General features: G+C 37.1%; 2 long non-coding RNA genes across 2 annotated transcripts; both read right to left on the minus strand.

Annotated features, from left to right (window-relative positions):
- Nucleotides 1–7,222: 7,222 nt before the first annotated feature.
- Nucleotides 7,223–8,591, minus strand: LOC141670899 (uncharacterized). Its single transcript, XR_012554808.1, has 3 exons — nt 8,428–8,591; nt 8,229–8,306; nt 7,223–7,367 (listed from the first exon to the last, which is right to left on the minus strand). It is a non-coding gene; the product is annotated as an uncharacterized LOC141670899 (long non-coding RNA).
- An 8,239-nt stretch (nt 8,592–16,830) lies between these two features.
- On the minus strand, nt 16,831–18,199 carry LOC141670893 (uncharacterized). The gene is made up of 3 exons (XR_012554806.1): nt 18,036–18,199; nt 17,837–17,914; nt 16,831–16,975 (listed from the first exon to the last, which is right to left on the minus strand). It is a non-coding gene; the product is annotated as an uncharacterized LOC141670893 (long non-coding RNA).
- Between the last annotated feature and the right edge of the window lie 1,495 nt (nt 18,200–19,694).

Consider the following 19,694-nt stretch of genomic DNA (forward strand, 5'->3'; position numbering starts at 1 on the left):
TTTTGTGATTTGTTTTGCCTTGGCTTGGTTGCTACCTTTTGTTTGTTATTAAATTATTACCATGGTAAAAATTGTGTGGCTCACAATCAACCAACCAATCCTTCCCACTTTGTCATGCTCATGTCATCTGCTTATGTCATCTTGTTACACTTGTCTTCCTCTTGTTGGTGTGATGACATCATCGTCCATTAACCTCTTTGATTAACCCCTAATTACTTGGCTAATGACCGCTGCTCTGTTATACGGTTCGCTTAACTTTCGTTCTCGTTTATCGTTTGAGGGATCATACCCGGGATCTTATTACTTGGGTTCCCCTAAACCTTTCTCAATATTTTATATTCCTTTTATGATCCTCTCTTATAATCCTTGAATTAAATCCTTTTAATCATGTTACCTTATACTCATTTCTTTCGGTATCTGGTGGATTTTTGGAAAAAATCAAAGTGTTCGAATTTGGATTCTGACGATCTTTACATACACTTATTTACTTTATGGAATATTAATACGATTTTAGAATTTCCATAACAGTACTCCTATATAGCGTGGTCTGATAATTTTCCTTAATCAGCATCATCAGCAAAAGTTACTATTCATCCGTGTTTCAAAAATTCCAAAAATTGGGGTTATTACAGTCTCCCCTCCTTAAAAGGATTCCGTCCCGGAATCAGATAGAAAATGAATAGGGATGCTTTCTTAGCATTGCACTTTCTAACTCTCAAGTCAATTTTCCCACATTGTAATTCTGCCACAAACCCTGACTAGCATGATAACCCTTCTTCTAAGCACTTGTCCATTTTTGATCTATAACCCTTCCTGGTTGCTCCATATAGGTTACGTCTGGTTGCATGTCTATGTGCTCATATGCCCCTATTTGTCTGGCATCCAGATTACACTTTCTTAACATTGATACATGGAACACGATATGAACTTGCTAAGGTTCGGGGTAAGGCTAGCTCATATGTTAACTTCCCAATACGACTTAATATATCCAAGGGTCCAACAATTTGTGGGCTTAGCTTTCCTTTCTTTCCGAACCACATCCATCATTTCCAAAGGAATACCTATAACAACACTAGGTCCCCTACTTCCTATTCTTTGTCCTTTCGTGTCAAATCAACATACTTCTTATGTCCATCTTGGGCTACTACCAGCCGTCCTCTAATTAGATCTATTATATCCTTGGTCCTTTGGACTACTGCGGGTCCGAGCATCTTGCGCTCTACAACTTCATCCTAACATAAGGGAGATCGACATTGTCTTCCCTCAAGGATCTCATAAGGCGATACCTCGATACTGACATACGATCGATTATCGTAAGAAAACTCAATCCACGTTAAGTGATCATTCCAAATTTCTTTCAAGTCTATTATATAGACTCTCATCATAGCTTCTAGCATTATAGCTTTTGCTTCTCAATACCCATTCTTTTCCAGTTCGTAATCGCTAATATCTTCCGTTCCTAATATTATACTGGTTATACTTTTGCTTGTTAGCGTTCTATAACATTTTAATAACCACGTCACTTAGTATCACGAACGCGTTAGAATCAGAATACCACCGTACTTGGTACCACTTCATCTCTAGCTGCCTCCATCTTCGAAAGCTTGGTCCTTCATATAGAAGTAAAAGAATTTATTGAGAGATCACTATGATCATGAACACTTGTTACATTTCATAGTTAGTACAGAAGGTGGCCAGCCTTTAGTACTTGACAAGCAATTAAACAATAGATGGTATCCTACTAGGCTTCTATCACACAGATAGATAGTCATTCAGCAATACCGCCCCTTTTGGAAGGGTTGTTCTTCTCAGCTTACATGAAATGAAAAGGAGAGAAAAGAATGAAATGAAGAGAATTATATATATATATAAAATATACTGCCACAAAATATCTGGCTTGGAATCTACCTCTGAACTATAGAGGTTTGTCATAGGAGAACAAAACATATACGTACATAAATATCAACATCAAGTATTATAGCATCGCAATTCATGTTCCTGAATCTTTCACTATTTCGTCCATCATTCTATGGACCCATGCTCTTGCTCGAGCTTATAAACAATCACCTTTGAAACTCCCTCGACATCGAAAATCGAATTTGGGATTTCATTCTAGACGTCATCGTTATTAGAATTCTATGCTTGCATCGCAACCTTCCTCGTATAGTGATACGACTCTTTATTGATAAGAAGGAATAAGTATTCAATAGGTAGATAATTGACTTAGTTAGCCTATCAATGATAACTTATACACCACCACGACCCGATTAGTGGTACTCACTCTCAACATCCATTCCAATACAACTCTCACGGTTGTAAGTAATCGGCTCATTACTCGCAGAATCATTCCTGCATTACTATGGCCCACCGTTGACCTACTGTAGTAATTTGTTTTCCATAAAGTTTTAATAGCTAACCATACGGAGTCCATTCATATCATATCGAATCCTTCTAAGGAGGTAACATAATCACCATTCATGATTCGTGAAGAACGTTCCTGATCCTGACGTACATACATGACATGAAACAGATAAAATTGCAGAAGAGTTTCAATCAAAGCAATGATAGTAGGCTAATACCATTATTAACCATATTTCTTTACTGGGAGACATGAAGCTCAAAGGTTTATTTAGTCCTTTCGTAACATGCTCCTGGCTTATCTCAAGATAGGACCTTCTAAGATAGAAAGCCCGCTCACGGCGATTACATGAATTAAATATTTACCAAACTACTATTACGGTTGAGTACCGCACAGTCATCAGAAGGAATGTCAATCTTTCAAACCATAATACAACCTTCACGGAATTAACCATTATCACTGTATTCCTCTTGCACGAGCGCCGATAATTGTCCTTTTACACTTAAAGTGTTGGCCACCTCTTTGGCCTTTCCTGATAGTAAAATTTCCTTACAATCAATGTCATTTTAACCACCTCCAACTAAATTTTCTACCTCATTTCAATCACTACTTATGTGAAAATACTTCTCTTAAGTCCTGGTGAGAAAAAAAATCACCATTTTTCCATAAGTCATTGCCTTAGTCTTTAGATGTGAACATTGCCACGACTGACTCTTGATCATAATTCAGACGTCTCTTATCTTGGGTCCTTCTTGTTTTCACCAATCTCGACCCTCATTGGATCGATCTATACTTTCTTATGGTTCAACACGTGCCCCACCTGGCATTATTATAATTACGTCATATTTCCTTCATCAAAATTTCTATTCTTGAGAACTTTGAATATTACCTTTCTCCTTGTAAAACCTCTAAGGTTATCCTTAAATCCTTCATCAGGTACACCCTAGGCACAGGGCATATCAAGATACCATTTACTAATACCAGAATCATTGTCTATATACTTCTGAAAAATTTCTCCACTGATCCTTAAAGGTTGTTTTTACCTTAATCCTTTCCAATTCATACTGTCAAAACTCATGTTGTCCCTATTAAGGGTGAAATGCCAACCTTTATGCGTTCCCTAGGATTCATTTCAAGTTATCAGGGTTTTATCCTTAATTCCACCTTTAAAAGATACTTACTCTCTTCCATGGATAAATTAAGTCATATATACTTGATAGATTACCTTATTCAATCATTCTCACTTCGATAGTCTATACTTAATTTCACAATAGCATCCTTATTCAAACTGAGGTCAATCCATATGGCCTCCAAAAGATAACAACGGTTTTTTTTCCGCTTTGCTTGCCTAATTTGGTAATGACAACAGGGATGTTCTGGAAGATATTGGTCGTGTTCAACGTGAACTTCTTCTTAATAATTCCTTATTTACTTTTGTTGTTTATCTCAACAGTCATCTCAATGTTGGGATATCTTTCATACATGGCGTCTCCCTTCCTGGGTATCAAGCCACCGGTCTTACACTTCACATTCTTGAAGGTCACTTCCTTCATCCAATTTTCCTAATTTCTTACTTCCTTGTCTCCTCAGTCTATCCGCGTCTCATTATTTATCCTTCGAACTATCTCAAAATTTTATCGAATACTCTCAACTTGAAGGGGATAAAATATATGTACCTCTTATGCCTTCAACCATCAATTTTAACTCATGGTGAATCACCCTCATCCTGATGATTACATACTTTTCTATTTCTATTGTTACGAGTCTTTAGGGTTTCCTCATACCCAACTCCCTTATCATACCTCAAACTCTATTGCCTTTATATTCCTTTCCACTTCAGTTTCTTTTTATTTTCCTTTCTCTTACAATCATTTCATGAACCCACTAATTATTTACTTCAAACATCAAGTCACTCTAGGATTCGTGTCCTCAGGACGAATCTTGCCAACTTTTACAACTTAGATTCATAACTCATCATACTCGTCCACCTTTGTTCTGGCTCTAAAGCTTTTACACTATCTCTATAACCTTGGGAAGTACTTTCCCGAAAATAATTGACTGAACTTTAATCGGTTTATTATAACCTCTGGCCCTGTGTCTTTCTTCGCCTTTCACCAGTGGGGGGCCTCTCTCTTAGGAAGGTAAGTGACAAAAATAGTCTTTTGCGCTTCATCAATCATTTAGAATCTCAAATGATTCCTATATTTCCTTTAGCCAGGCTCTTGCCTTGACTGGGTCAGCTTGTTCCTTGGAACTCTGAGAGCTTAGCGACTTAAAGGTCCTGAAAGAATTTCTCACCACATTGTTCCTCATGGTGGTGGTTGGGGATAATAGTCTAAGTTCTGTCTAGAAAGGTCCATGAATTGTCGTATAGGAGTACCGTCTCGGGTCTCCTTTCCTTACTCGGCTTCTGTTTCCTTAGTCTGAACGTTCCCTCCTCCTGCCCATAATCGGGGTCATCCTACATGTTTTAAATCCTCATTTTCCACTTCATTATGTTATGGGTTCCTTCTATCTTGATGGCGACCTCCCTGACTATCACGTTCAGGGTTTGCTCTAAATCTTATTCCTCAAACTAGGGCTTTCATCTAAGATCTCATCTTTAAGCTCTTAAACATTTGGAACCCAAATTATGTAGGAACACCTCATTATTCCCTTATCATCTTTCTCGGTATTAATCTCTTCTCCAGTCATTGGCTCTCTTCCTTCATTCATCAACTTTTCTTGGCACAATATGATCTTTTTCAATAATTCGGGCTGCAGTACAATCTTAAACAGCTTTTCGGTACCGGCTCTGGTTACCTTCACTTCTATTTCCATTTTCTCGTAATCTCTTACCAATTCTTCCTGTAACACCCCCAAATCCAAGGTTGTGAATTCGGGTCGTTACGATCACTTATTAATTAAATAATTCTCTTTTCACAATATTACTCGACCTTTTATTCAAACTCACATACACACAGGTTATACGCTTGGAAACAGTAGCAAATAAATCATCTCCACTTATCTACCTGACGGGGCTAGCGCACAAAAAGCCTACAGAACTCACGAGCTTTCCTTACCCGTCTACGGACAGCAGTCCTGGTCTGATCCATGCTGGTAGTCTGTTGTGATATGATATATAAAAGCAAGGGTGAGCATTATAGCTCAGCAAGGTATAAATCCCCATAATTAAGTATGTAAGGATAAATAAAACCAATAATTATACTTTGTATCTCCAAAGCGTTCTGGAAGTTTATATGCTTAACAAATTTATAATATTCTCAAAATCAACTACAATAGTATATCCAATGAATACTTGTATTCATCTCTTTCTCAAAATCATTTTATACTCGTACTCATTTTATTTCAAAATCTCAAGATGTTACTCGAACCAAGATTCTCATATGGGTGTGATATATATTCGTCAACATCCCAATTTAAAACTCAGCCTTATCGGCATATTTCACAAATGGATTTGATATATAATCATCAACATCCTTATTTAAACTCAGCCTTATCGGCAGATTTCTCAAATGGATTTGATATATATTCATCAATATCCTTGTTTAAAACTCAGCCTTATCGGCTCTCTGTTGTATATTTCACAACAGTTTTTCCAAAATGGAAGAAAGGGACTATACTGGAATAAACCACGTATCGGTGATCAGCCGAATACGAAATTTTCTCTACTAGTAGAAGGAATACAAACCTAGCCGCCTTTGGGCTCATCAAGACACTACACGGTGGTTGCCCATTGTCGTGCAAGTCCGAAAGTCAATGGTCACATAGACCATATAACCGTACAATGCGCCACTCCGCGCTTGCATAATGCGCCACTCCGCGCCTGGTCACTGCCCGATACCACTCCGTGCCGGGCAGGCCACATTCCAGTCCCAAAACAATTATATCTTTTGCTCAAAATCCTTTTTCGAAGGAATAGGTCGTTAAAAGTTGACCTGTAAATAAGATGATTTATTCATCACTTTTAACTCAATTGATCTTGGGAGTTGTCGGAGTTTTGAATTTAAAATCATTTTCAAATCCCTATCTGTAGTAGGGTGACACATATATTACTCACTTGTTCTTTATTGAACGAAGAAGCAAAACTCTTATGCTTCTAGACTAAGTTCCCTAAGGTTTTGATACGTTTCAAATGATTAATCTCTTTCAAGATTTTTGAATAATTTAGAAAGTACCTTTGGGAACTATATCTATTTTTAAATAAGTTTTTAGAAGTCCGAAGATATTAAATATCTAAGGTCTCATAATAATTTAAGAGGGATTCAATGAATTGATAAAATCTTATAAATAAAACATCTTTGTATAAGGTTCAATAAATTGATAAAATCTTAAGTACAGAGTATTTCTAATTAAGGTTCAATGAATTAATAAAAAACCTTAAATACAAAATATTTCTGAATAAGGTCCAACGAATGGAGACACCTTAATCAAATAATCATAACAGGATTTGGTATCCTATAATTGCTCTTTGAATAGTTAAATCTTTATTAAATAACGTGAAATGATTTATAAACTATTCAGTATATTTTTAAATACTTTCTTTATATTTAATAATCCCTTAAGTATCGCTTTATAAAATAATCAATCAAGTAAGGGTGTCCCTTAAATGAATAAACCAATATTTCTCGAAGTTTAAGTCAAAATCTCAATCGTTCGCTTGATATATAAATTACGCGAACGTACTTTGTTTATCAAAATAGAAATCGTTCGCGTTCGGCTCTCTCCGGAATTCAATCGTTATTAAAATATTTCCAACTCCCATTAACCTATATTATATTTGAAATACGTTTCAATTTCTCATACTCGTGTAAAACGAAATTTGTTTTCGTAAACAATCGCATAATTCGTATGCATTGATATCATAGACAAGCATATATATTTGAACTGTAAATCATGACATCAATATCACAACAGTATGTATATAGCATGGATATTATGAGATAAGGTTTCGAAAACTTGCCTCGAGTAATCGAAGTGGTATGGTATCTGGTGTTTGGTTGGCGATCTATAAACAAGAACCAACGGTCTAAGTTAGTACGCGATTAACGTCTCGCTTTTATTAAGCAACTTTCGCAACTACTCAAGTATAACGAATCTCCGATCGTCACATTCTCAACACTTATATTCTCACTTTATAACATGGTCGAGTTTTGAAATCGATCGTTCGCTTTAGAAAGTCCATTTCGAGTTTTAAGCTCGAACGTGAGAAAACGCGCGTCAAAACTAGGTTTTTATGCGTTTCTCGCTTGCGCTCGCTTTACCAAAATATTTTCATAAAATCTAAAAATTAATATTTTCTCAAAATTCTTTTTGGACAGTCTTCTCTACTATCATATCCATTTTTCATAATTTTTCCAGAATCTCGAAATTATTTTAAGTCCTTCAAAATCACCATGCAAGTGGACTTAAGTGCAGTTGGCTAATCGCATAAATGTTTTACACTAAAACGACCATAACTCCTAAACCGTAAATCTCCTCATGATGATCTACACATGTATAGAAACAAAAAAACAATATCTATCTTATCATGGCCAGTGGTTTTCAAATTTTAACAATTTTCATGGCCGAATGTCCTGCAGAAAACAGATCAAGTGCAAGAATGCCCAAACTCAATTTCTACTACTTGATCTTAACACAATCACTACCTATAACCATCATAAACACAAGTACTTCTCAAGATCCACCCACATGAACCTTATATGCTCTATATAGTACCACATACATGGATTACAACTCAACATCTCAAGTCTTTAGCAAGAACATAATCAATACAAACTCAAACAAACACAATCCTTTGGATCTTAACACTACAACAAACATAACTCTTAAATTCAACCATAAAACCTTAAAAGGTTGAAAGTTATACCTTCTTGGATACTAGGAAGGTTAGTGCTAGGATGATTGAGGCTTGGTTTTCTTAGAAAACACTTAGAAGGGCTAGATCCTTAAGAAACAAAACAAAGAAACAAGTTAAAATTTCGGAGTTACCTTTCAGCACCTCATTCAAACATTTTTATAAAATTGAAAAAAACTAATTTGAGGCTGAAATTTGGTACGAAGCTTACCCATGATATAGAAAAGCTATGGTAAAAATTTCATGATATTTGAATGAGTATATTTTGAGTTATGAATTTTTCTTTCTCCCTTGCTCAGAAAATCCGAACTGCTGGAATGAAAAATGGGAGAGCTTTAAGTGAGGGAAAAGTGGTTGTTTTCTTTTGTGGCTAAAGTTTGGGAGTGTATAATGAATATATGGGATGTATGCAGCAGATTTGACAATAATTTGGCAAAGGTATGGGTTGGTTTGATTGTGTGGTGAAGTGAGAAAAGGGAGAAGTATGGCTTGTGTACTTGTTGTCTCCCATCACTATTCAACACTATTCCACTAACTATTCTAGTTAGCTTCTACTCATCTAGTTGCACTCCTAACTACTAGTTAGGACTTGGTTATGCATGGCCAACTTGCATGGGATTTAATTTCTCATTCGTTTATTTATCGTAAATGCAATCGTCGTTCCATTCCGATAGTTTCCACGTATAACGACTTGTTTCGTAGCGATTTCTTTTATCGCTTATAATCCTATAACCAATTCCATTCCTTCTCTTGATCATAGAAATACCTTGATATATTATTTATTTCACGTAGTATTCCCGGTTCTACGCCATTCTTTACGGATACGAAAACACGTAGTATAATTGTGAATCTTCGAATTCCGTCGGCTTTTACATTCACTTATTTTCCTCGATAAACAAGAATATGATCTCGGATTCTCAAAATTCCACTATTCATTTAATGATGATCCCCATACGTATTACTTAATTAGCTCAAGTTACTATTCACAGAAGTTTTAAAATATTACAAAAATCAGGGTTCTTACAGTCTCCCCCCCTTAAAAGGATTCCGTCCCGGAATCAACTCACAAATAGATGGGGGTACCTTTCTCGCAGGTGGCTCTCTAATTCCCAAGTCGACTCCTCGACCTTGGGATGTCTCAATAAGAATCTGAATAGCTTGACACTCTTGTCCCTGAGTACTTGCTCTTTTTAACCAATGATTTCAACTGGTTGCTCAATGTAGGACAGATCTAGTACTTACTCATGTTTCACTATATTCTTGGTATCCGCATTATACTTTCTCAACATTGGCACATGAAAAATACTATGAACCTGTTGAAGGTTTGGAGGTAAAGCCAATTCGTATGCCACGGTTCTATTTATCACAAAATCTCAAAGGACCCATATATCGGGAACTCAACTTCCCTTTCTTTCCAAATCTCATCAGTCCTTCCCATGGTGACACTTTCAAAAATACCTGGTCACCCACTTCATACTCTCTGTCTTTTCGTGCTAAGTCGGCATATTTACGCTGTCGGTCATCCTCTGATCAACTCAACTATGTCCCTCGTTCTTTACACCAAGTCGGGACCTAGTAACTTTCTTTCACCAACTTCATCCCAGTACAAGGGTGAATGGAACCTCCGACCATACAGCGCCTCATGTGGGGGCATTTCTATACTCGCATGATAACTATGATTGTAGGCAAACTCTATCAAAGATAGGTGTTCATCTCAATAACCTTAAAAATCAATTACAAAATTTCTCAACATGTACTCCAATGTCTGAATGATTCACTCACTTTGTCCATCGGTTTGGGGATGGTATGCAATACTCACATTCAGTTTGGTTCATAAGCATTCCTGAAAGCTCCTCAAAAAAATCTGGAGTTGAATCGGGGATCTCTGTCAGATACGATAGCTACAGAGACTCCATGTCTTATCACAATTTCCTTGATGTATAGCTCTACTAATCTATCCACCATGTAGGTTTTCTTGATTGGAAGAAAGTATGCTGACTTGGTCAGTCGATATATAATTACTCATATTGCATCACGATTAGCCTTAGCTCGGGGAAATCCTACCACAAAATCCATGGCTATTTGTTCCCACTTTCACATCGGAATTCCTAAGGGTTGTAGGAGTCCCCTCGGTCGCTGATGTTCCACCTTCACTCTTTAACAGGTCAAACACTTACTGACCCAATTGGCCACGTCTCTTTTCATGTTGGGTCATCAATAATATTCCTTTGGATCTCGGTACATCTTGGTACCTCCAGGATGAATTGAATATCTAGAATTATGTCCTTCGCGTAAAATTTCATCTTTTAATTCTCGAACATTTAGAATCCAAATCCGGTTCGCATACCTCATAATTCCCTTCTCATCTTTCTCACATTTGACTTCTTCTCAGTCAAAGATTCTCACTCTTCATTCATCTTCTCTTCCTGATAATGTCCCATCTTTTCTAACAATTCCAGTTCTAATTTGATCTCAATTAGTCCATCAGTCCCTTTACCAGTGACTTCACCTCTATCTCCATCTCCTCGAGTTCTCTCACTAGTTCCTCCGGCGTTGTCAACATCTTGAGTATCTCTTTACTACTAAGGGCATCGGCCACCACATTGGCCTTCCCTGGGTGATATAAAATCTCACCGACATAGTCTTTCATTAACTCTAACCATCTCCTCTGTCTCCTGTTGAGTTCTTTCTGAGTAAATATATACTTAAGGCTCTTATGGTCGTGTAAATCTCACAATTTTCTCTGTATAGATATTGTCTCCAATTTTTCAAAGCAAAACTATTGCTGCTAATTCTAATTCATGAGTAGGGTATCTTACTTTATATTCCTTCAGCTGCCATGAGGCATAAGCAACCACTTTCCCATGCTGCATGAGCATGCATCCTAATCCTTTATGTGACGCATCACTATAGATCACAAATCACCCTTTCCATCGGGCAATGCCAGCACGAGGGATATTACCAAACTTCTTTTCAATTCCTGAAAACTTTCCTCACATTTTTCATTCCACACAACCTTTTTCGTTTTGCAAGTAGGCCTAATCAAAGGTCCTGATATCTTAACGAAATCCCGTATGAACCTCTCATAAAACCAGTTAATTCCCAAAAAGTTCCTACTTCCGTAGGTGTGGTTATTTTTTCTCATTGAAATACTGCCTCAACATTGGTAGGGTCAACTAACACTCCTTCACTGCTCATCAATTGTCCTAAGATCTGAACTTCATTTTGCCAGAATTCGCACCTTGAGAATTTGGCAAACAACTTTTCTCTTCTCAATGCTTCTACCACTATCCTCAGATATTCCGCATGTTCTTCTTCCATTTTAGAATAGACTAAAATATTATTAATAAAAAAATAATGACGCACACGTCCCAATACTTTTTAAACACTCGATTCACAAAGTCCATGAAAGCTACTGGGGCATTCTTTGGCCCGAACGACGTCACCAAGAACTCATAATGTCCATACCTCGTGCGAAATACGGTATTTGTCCCCTGTTTTAATCTTCAGTTGGTGATATCCCATTCTTAGATCGATTTTCAAAAAGTGTACCACTCCTTCAAGTTGGTCAAACGAATCGTCAATTCTAGAGAGAGGGTATCTGTTCTTAATAGTCAGCTTATTCAGTTCCCTATACTATGTGCACAATCGCATACTACCGTCCTTCTTTTTGACAAACAATATTGGTGTGCCTCATGGTGACACATTAGGTCTCATCATTCCTTTATTCAACAGTTCTTGCAACTGTGAAGTCAATTCTTTCATTTCAACCGGGGCTAGCCTATATGGGGCTTTTTGAAACTGATGTCGTTCCTGATGCTAATTCGATAGCGAACTCTATCTCTCGGTCAGGTGATAATCCTGAAAGGTCTTTGGAAAACACATCCTCAAACTCGTGAACAACTGGTATGTCACATACATCGGGGCTTCTCTCTTGGTACCCGCCACGTATGCTAAATACGCTTTGCTATCTTTCCTCAATAATTTCTTCGCTTGAGCAGTATTCAAAAATTTCTGGGTCTGACGCTGACCCTTAATCACAATTTCCTTGTCGTTCGGCATTTGGATTTTAACTTTCTTTCCTTTATAATCAATCTGAGCACCATTGCTCGATAACCAATCCATTTTTAAGACCACACCAAATTCTCTCAGCCTGAAAGGAATTAAGTCCAACTTAAAGTCCTTCCCTCCTAGTTCCCACTTGCAGATTAGATGAATCTCATTAATTGGAACAACCTCTCGATTCACTATTTTTATTCGCAATAATTCTCGCGTTGGAATCACATTAAGTTTTAACTTGGCCAAAAATCTCGCGATATAAAATACTTAGTTGCTTCAGAATTAAACAGAATATTTGCAGTAACCAAATTGAGTAAAAGGTTACCTGCTATCACGCCCTAGCTGGGTTGGGGCAGTTGCTAGAATAATGTCCTGGTTGGTTGCAATTAAAGCACCTCAGTAGCTCTTTTCCCACATTACATACCTCGGGATGTTTCTCCCCACATAACTTATGATCTGGTAGGGGTGACCGAAACTGGTTATGAAACGTAGTCCTATATTGACCACCTCCCTGGGTGATACTCTTGCTTACCGGTTCGCTAAAGCTATTTCCGCCAGCTACGGTAGTGGCGAACCTGGTACCCACTGCGGGTTGGGACACCACTCCCCTCTCAGTCCTAATCGGAAACTTCTGTTTATCGCTCTGCCGCCTTGGCTTCCGAACTCCTCTTCTTGCTCTCTTCCTCTTTTTGACTTTGCTCACTCTCTGCCTCTACAATCGAGGCCTTTTTGCACATAGTCTGTTATCTCAAGTAATGACACTCGATCCTGAATCCATTGTTTCAGCCCTTGCTGAAATCTCCTCGCCTTTTTCTCTTTCGTGTTCACAAACTCCGGCACGAATCTCGACAGTTCAATAAATTTGGCTTTGTACACAGCCACTGACATCTTATCTTACTTAATCTCTAGAAACTTCAACTCCATCTGAGCCTCCATAAACCTGGGAAATACTTTTCCCCATGTGATAATCACATCAGTCTCCAGGGTTCCTTTAGGTTCCCACTAATAATTTGCTTCTCCTTTTAACACATAACTGGTGAACACAGTCTTTTGCGTCTCTTCTATGGGCACTATCTCAAAACTCTTTTCCATTTCTTTCAGCCAAGCTCTGGCCTTAACAGGTTAGCAATCCCTTGAAATTTCTAGGGGTTTTAACAACTTAAAGGCCTTAAAGACATTAGTAACTGGAACATGATCCACCTGGGTTGAGGGTGACAATTTAAATTCTCTCGAAGAAGATTCATAATTTGGTCCATGGGGTTTCCTCTCTGGCCTTCCCCCTCGTTAGTATCCATAGTTTCTTCTTCATTGTAATCCTCTAAGCCGAATTCATTATATTCGACTTCCTCGTGTTCTTGGTTATTTTGGTTTACCAATTCAGCAGGGTTTGCTCTAGTTTCCCAATATGTCGGGGTGGCATCGTTATGCTATTATAAAAGATCACCAATATAACATTATTCGTGTCTCTACTCATTATGTTAAAGTCGCTTAATAACTCACTTTGTCACAAATACATTCTTCATTCCTCTTTAGTTACTCGCAACGTTGTGCCCACGCACCTGATTTGATGCGTTAACAAAAGACGACATCCTGCCGAGAATATACACGTAGCTCCTAGTGACATCCCACTCTTGGAATTCTGCGTCAGACTTATTGGTTTTCTCCTCCAGTAGTTCGGAGCTTGCTGCGTTGATTGCAGGAGCATGAAACTTTTCAGAAATTATTCTGTCGATTCTCGCTTTCCGTGTCGAACCATAATGGCTTAACGGACGAAATGATTTCGTATTATCGCATAGCATTCTCATCTTGGGACACGCTAAAATCTTCCTTATAGGACATAGATTCCTCAATGGTATAGCGAATACCCTTCTTGGTAGAATCGCTGTTCGTCATGTATTGAACCCTTATTATCGGAATAATACTTTCAACCAATTCAGGTAACGTAATAACCTTAATAGTAAAAGAATTAAGCATCTTGATTCTTGCCTAATATGTCTCCTCAAGGACACTCTATAAAGAGCTATGAGTGGCAAGACTCGGGTTTTCCAATCAACCTATGGTATTGGGGTATCGTCTTCATCCCGCTTTCTCCAGAGACTTAGCTCCACTTCTATATCAACATTATAAAAAAAATCATGTACAATTTTCTCCTTTCCTCATTATGTCGATCTTAAACGATTCCATCAATTTCCGTATAACACTTCACATAAACACTTCAACATAACTCCTGGTAGTCCATCAACAAACTCTATTGGCTCAACCAATGGACTCTCTTTCGCATATAACTCTTAGCAATCTTTTCTCTGAGTGCTACAACTCATTCTCTTCCCTTAATGTTGGCTTTTCAATCGACTGTTAATAACTCAACCAATGCCTCAACTCTTAAGGCTAAGGTCCCCTTGGGTACTACCGTCACGACTACTCCATAGTAATCCGACTACGAACTCGATGAGAGTTCTTGTTAACTTTTAGATCCTCAATCTACCCATTTTACTTTTACTGTTTCCAAGACTTATAACCTTTGGCTCTGATACCATTTCTGTAACACCCCCAAATCCAAGGTTGTGAATTCGGGTCGTTACGATCACTTATTAATTAAATAATTCTCTTTTCACAATATTACTCGACCTTTTATTCAAACTCACATACACACAGGTTATACGCTTGGAAACAGTAGCAAATAAATCATCTCCACTTATCTACCTGACGGGGCTAGCGCACAAAAAGCCTACAGAACTCACGAGCTTTCCTTACCCGTCTACGGACAGCAGTCCTGGTCTGATCCATGCTGGTAGTCTGTTGTGATATGATATATAAAAGCAAGGGTGAGCATTATAGCTCAGCAAGGTATAAATCCCCATAATTAAGTATGTAAGGATAAATAAAACCAATAATTATACTTTGTATCTCCAAAGCGTTCTGGAAGTTTATATGCTTAACAAATTTATAATATTCTCAAAATCAACTACAATAGTATATCCAATGAATACTTGTATTCATCTCTTTCTCAAAATCATTTTATACTCGTACTCATTTTATTTCAAAATCTCAAGATGTTACTCGAACCAAGATTCTCATATGGGTGTGATATATATTCGTCAACATCCCAATTTAAAACTCAGCCTTATCGGCATATTTCACAAATGGATTTGATATATAATCATCAACATCCTTATTTAAACTCAGCCTTATCGGCAGATTTCTCAAATGGATTTGATATATATTCATCAATATCCTTGTTTAAAACTCAGCCTTATCGGCTCTCTGTTGTATATTTCACAACAGTTTTTCCAAAATGGAAGAAAGGGACTATACTGGAATAAACCACGTATCGGTGATCAGCCGAATACGAAATTTTCTCTACTAGTAGAAGGAATACAAACCTAGCCGCCTTTGGGCTCATCAAGACACTACACGGTGGTTGCCCATTGTCGTGCAAGTCCGAAAGTCAATGGTCACATAGACCATATAACCGTACAATGCGCCACTCCGCGCTTGCATAATGCGCCACTCCGCGCCTGGTCACTGCCCGATACCACTCCGTGCCGGGCAGGCCACATTCCAGTCCCAAAACAATTATATCTTTTGCTCAAAATCCTTTTTCGAAGGAATAGGTCGTTAAAAGTTGACCTGTAAATAAGATGATTTATTCATCACTTTTAACTCAATTGATCTTGGGAGTTGTCGGAGTTTTGAATTTAAAATCATTTTCAAATCCCTATCTGTAGTAGGGTGACACATATATTACTCACTTGTTCTTTATTGAACGAAGAAGCAAAACTCTTATGCTTCTAGACTAAGTTCCCTAAGGTTTTGATACGTTTCAAATGATTAATCTCTTTCAAGATTTTTGAATAATTTAGAAAGTACCTTTGGGAACTATATCTATTTTTAAATAAGTTTTTAGAAGTCCGAAGATATTAAATATCTAAGGTCTCATAATAATTTAAGAGGGATTCAATGAATTGATAAAATCTTATAAATAAAACATCTTTGTATAAGGTTCAATAAATTGATAAAATCTTAAGTACAGAGTATTTCTAATTAAGGTTCAATGAATTAATAAAAAACCTTAAATACAAAATATTTCTGAATAAGGTCCAACGAATGGAGACACCTTAATCAAATAATCATAACAGGATTTGGTATCCTATAATTGCTCTTTGAATAGTTAAATCTTTATTAAATAACGTGAAATGATTTATAAACTATTCAGTATATTTTTAAATACTTTCTTTATATTTAATAATCCCTTAAGTATCGCTTTATAAAATAATCAATCAAGTAAGGGTGTCCCTTAAATGAATAAACCAATATTTCTCGAAGTTTAAGTCAAAATCTCAATCGTTCGCTTGATATATAAATTACGCGAACGTACTTTGTTTATCAAAATAGAAATCGTTCGCGTTCGGCTCTCTCCGGAATTCAATCGTTATTAAAATATTTCCAACTCCCATTAACCTATATTATATTTGAAATACGTTTCAATTTCTCATACTCGTGTAAAACGAAATTTGTTTTCGTAAACAATCGCATAATTCGTATGCATTGATATCATAGACAAGCATATATATTTGAACTGTAAATCATGACATCAATATCACAACAGTATGTATATAGCATGGATATTATGAGATAAGGTTTCGAAAACTTGCCTCGAGTAATCGAAGTGGTATGGTATCTGGTGTTTGGTTGGCGATCTATAAACAAGAACCAACGGTCTAAGTTAGTACGCGATTAACGTCTCGCTTTTATTAAGCAACTTTCGCAACTACTCAAGTATAACGAATCTCCGATCGTCACATTCTCAACACTTATATTCTCACTTTATAACATGGTCGAGTTTTGAAATCGATCGTTCGCTTTAGAAAGTCCATTTCGAGTTTTAAGCTCGAACGTGAGAAAACGCGCGTCAAAACTAGGTTTTTATGCGTTTCTCGCTTGCGCTCGCTTTACCAAAATATTTTCATAAAATCTAAAAATTAATATTTTCTCAAAATTCTTTTTGGACAGTCTTCTCTACTATCATATCCATTTTTCATAATTTTTCCAGAATCTCGAAATTATTTTAAGTCCTTCAAAATCACCATGCAAGTGGACTTAAGTGCAGTTGGCTAATCGCATAAATGTTTTACACTAAAACGACCATAACTCCTAAACCGTAAATCTCCTCATGATGATCTACACATGTATAGAAACAAAAAAACAATATCTATCTTCTCATGGCCAGTGGTTTTCAAATTTTAACAATTTTCATGGCCGAATGTCCTGCAGAAAACAGATCAAGTGCAAGAATGCCCAAACTCAATTTCTACTACTTGATCTTAACACAATCACTACCTATAACCATCATAAACACAAGTACTTCTCAAGATCCACCCACATGAACCTTATATGCTCTATATAGTACCACATACATGGATTACAACTCAACATCTCAAGTCTTTAGCAAGAACATAATCAATACAAACTCAAACAAACACAATCCTTTGGATCTTAACACTACAACAAACATAACTCTTAAATTCAACCATAAAACCTTAAAAGGTTGAAAGTTATACCTTCTTGGATACTAGGAAGGTTAGTGCTAGGATGATTGAGGCTTGGTTTTCTTAGAAAACACTTAGAAGGGCTAGATCCTTAAGAAACAAAACAAAGAAACAAGTTAAAATTTCGGAGTTACCTTTCAGCACCTCATTCAAACATTTTTATAAAATTGAAAAAAACTAATTTGAGGCTGAAATTTGGTACGAAGCTTACCCATGATATAGAAAAGCTATGGTAAAAATTTCATGATATTTGAATGAGTATATTTTGAGTTATGAATTTTTCTTTCTCCCTTGCTCAGAAAATCCGAACTGCTGGAATGAAAAATGGGAGAGCTTTAAGTGAGGGAAAAGTGGTTGTTTTCTTTTGTGGCTAAAGTTTGGGAGTGTATAATGAATATATGGGATGTATGCAGCAGATTTGACAATAATTTGGCAAAGGTATGGGTTGGTTTGATTGTGTGGTGAAGTGAGAAAAGGGAGAAGTATGGCTTGTGTACTTGTTGTCTCCCATCACTATTCAACACTATTCCACTAACTATTCTAGTTAGCTTCTACTCATCTAGTTGCACTCCTAACTACTAGTTAGGACTTGGTTATGCATGGCCAACTTGCATGGGATTTAATTTCTCATTCGTTTATTTATCGTAAATGCAATCGTCGTTCCATTCCGATAGTTTCCACGTATAACGACTTGTTTCGTAGCGATTTCTTTTATCGCTTATAATCCTATAACCAATTCCATTCCTTCTCTTGATCATAGAAATACCTTGATATATTATTTATTTCACGTAGTATTCCCGGTTCTACGCCATTCTTTACGGATACGAAAACACGTAGTATAATTGTGAATCTTCGAATTCCGTCGGCTTTTACATTCACTTATTTTCCTCGATAAACAAGAATATGATCTCGGATTCTCAAAATTCCACTATTCATTTAATGATGATCCCCATACGTATTACTTAATTAGCTCAAGTTACTATTCACAGAAGTTTTAAAATATTACAAAAATCAGGGTTCTTACACTTCCGAAGACATTATCATCTTGAGTCTCTCCTTTCTACTAAGGGCGTCAGCCACCATATTGGCTTTTCTTGGATGATAAAGAATCTCATAATCGTAATCCTTGATTAGCTCTAACCACCTCCTCTGGCACATGTTGAGCTCTTTCTGTGTAAAAATGCACTAGAGCACTTATGGCTTGTGTAAATCTCGCACTTCTCTCCATACAAGTAGTGCCTCCAATCTTTAGGGCAAAACTATTGCCACGAGCCCAAGCTCATGGGTGGGGATATCAAATTTTATATTCCCTTAATTGTCTTGACGCGTACGCAATTACCTTGATGTGCTGTATAAGAAGCACCCTAATTCCCTATGCGAAGCATCACTATAAATCACAAAATCTCCTTTTCCATCCGGCAACGCCAACATAGGGGCCGTCACCGACCTTTGCTTCAGTTCTTAAAAGCTGTTCTCGCATTTCTCTGTCCATTCGAACTTCTCAGTCTTACGAGTAAGCCGCGTTAAAGGGGCTACTATCTTTACAAACTTGAATGAACCTACGGTAGTTATCGGCCAATCCTACCTCTAATAGTCATCCTAACCAAGGTCATCCATTCCTCATCGGTCCTTTCTTCATACTTGTCAGGATCCTCCACAGAATCCTCTTCAGTAATAATCCCTTCTGGGATAACATCCTCAACCGCTAGATGCTTAATATGAACATCATTTGGTCCCTCATTAGGGTGCTCCATTGGATCCACAATCTGATCCCCAATATGTAGTAAAACATCATCATATTATTTCTCTTGAACTTCAGGGTTCGGAGTCCCACTACCATATACGATAACGAACTACGCTTCTATCACGA

The sequence above is a fragment of the Apium graveolens genome, chromosome 7 (genome assembly GCF_009905375.1).
Source record: "Apium graveolens cultivar Ventura chromosome 7, ASM990537v1, whole genome shotgun sequence".
In the NCBI taxonomy this organism is placed as follows: domain Eukaryota; kingdom Viridiplantae; phylum Streptophyta; class Magnoliopsida; order Apiales; family Apiaceae; genus Apium; species Apium graveolens.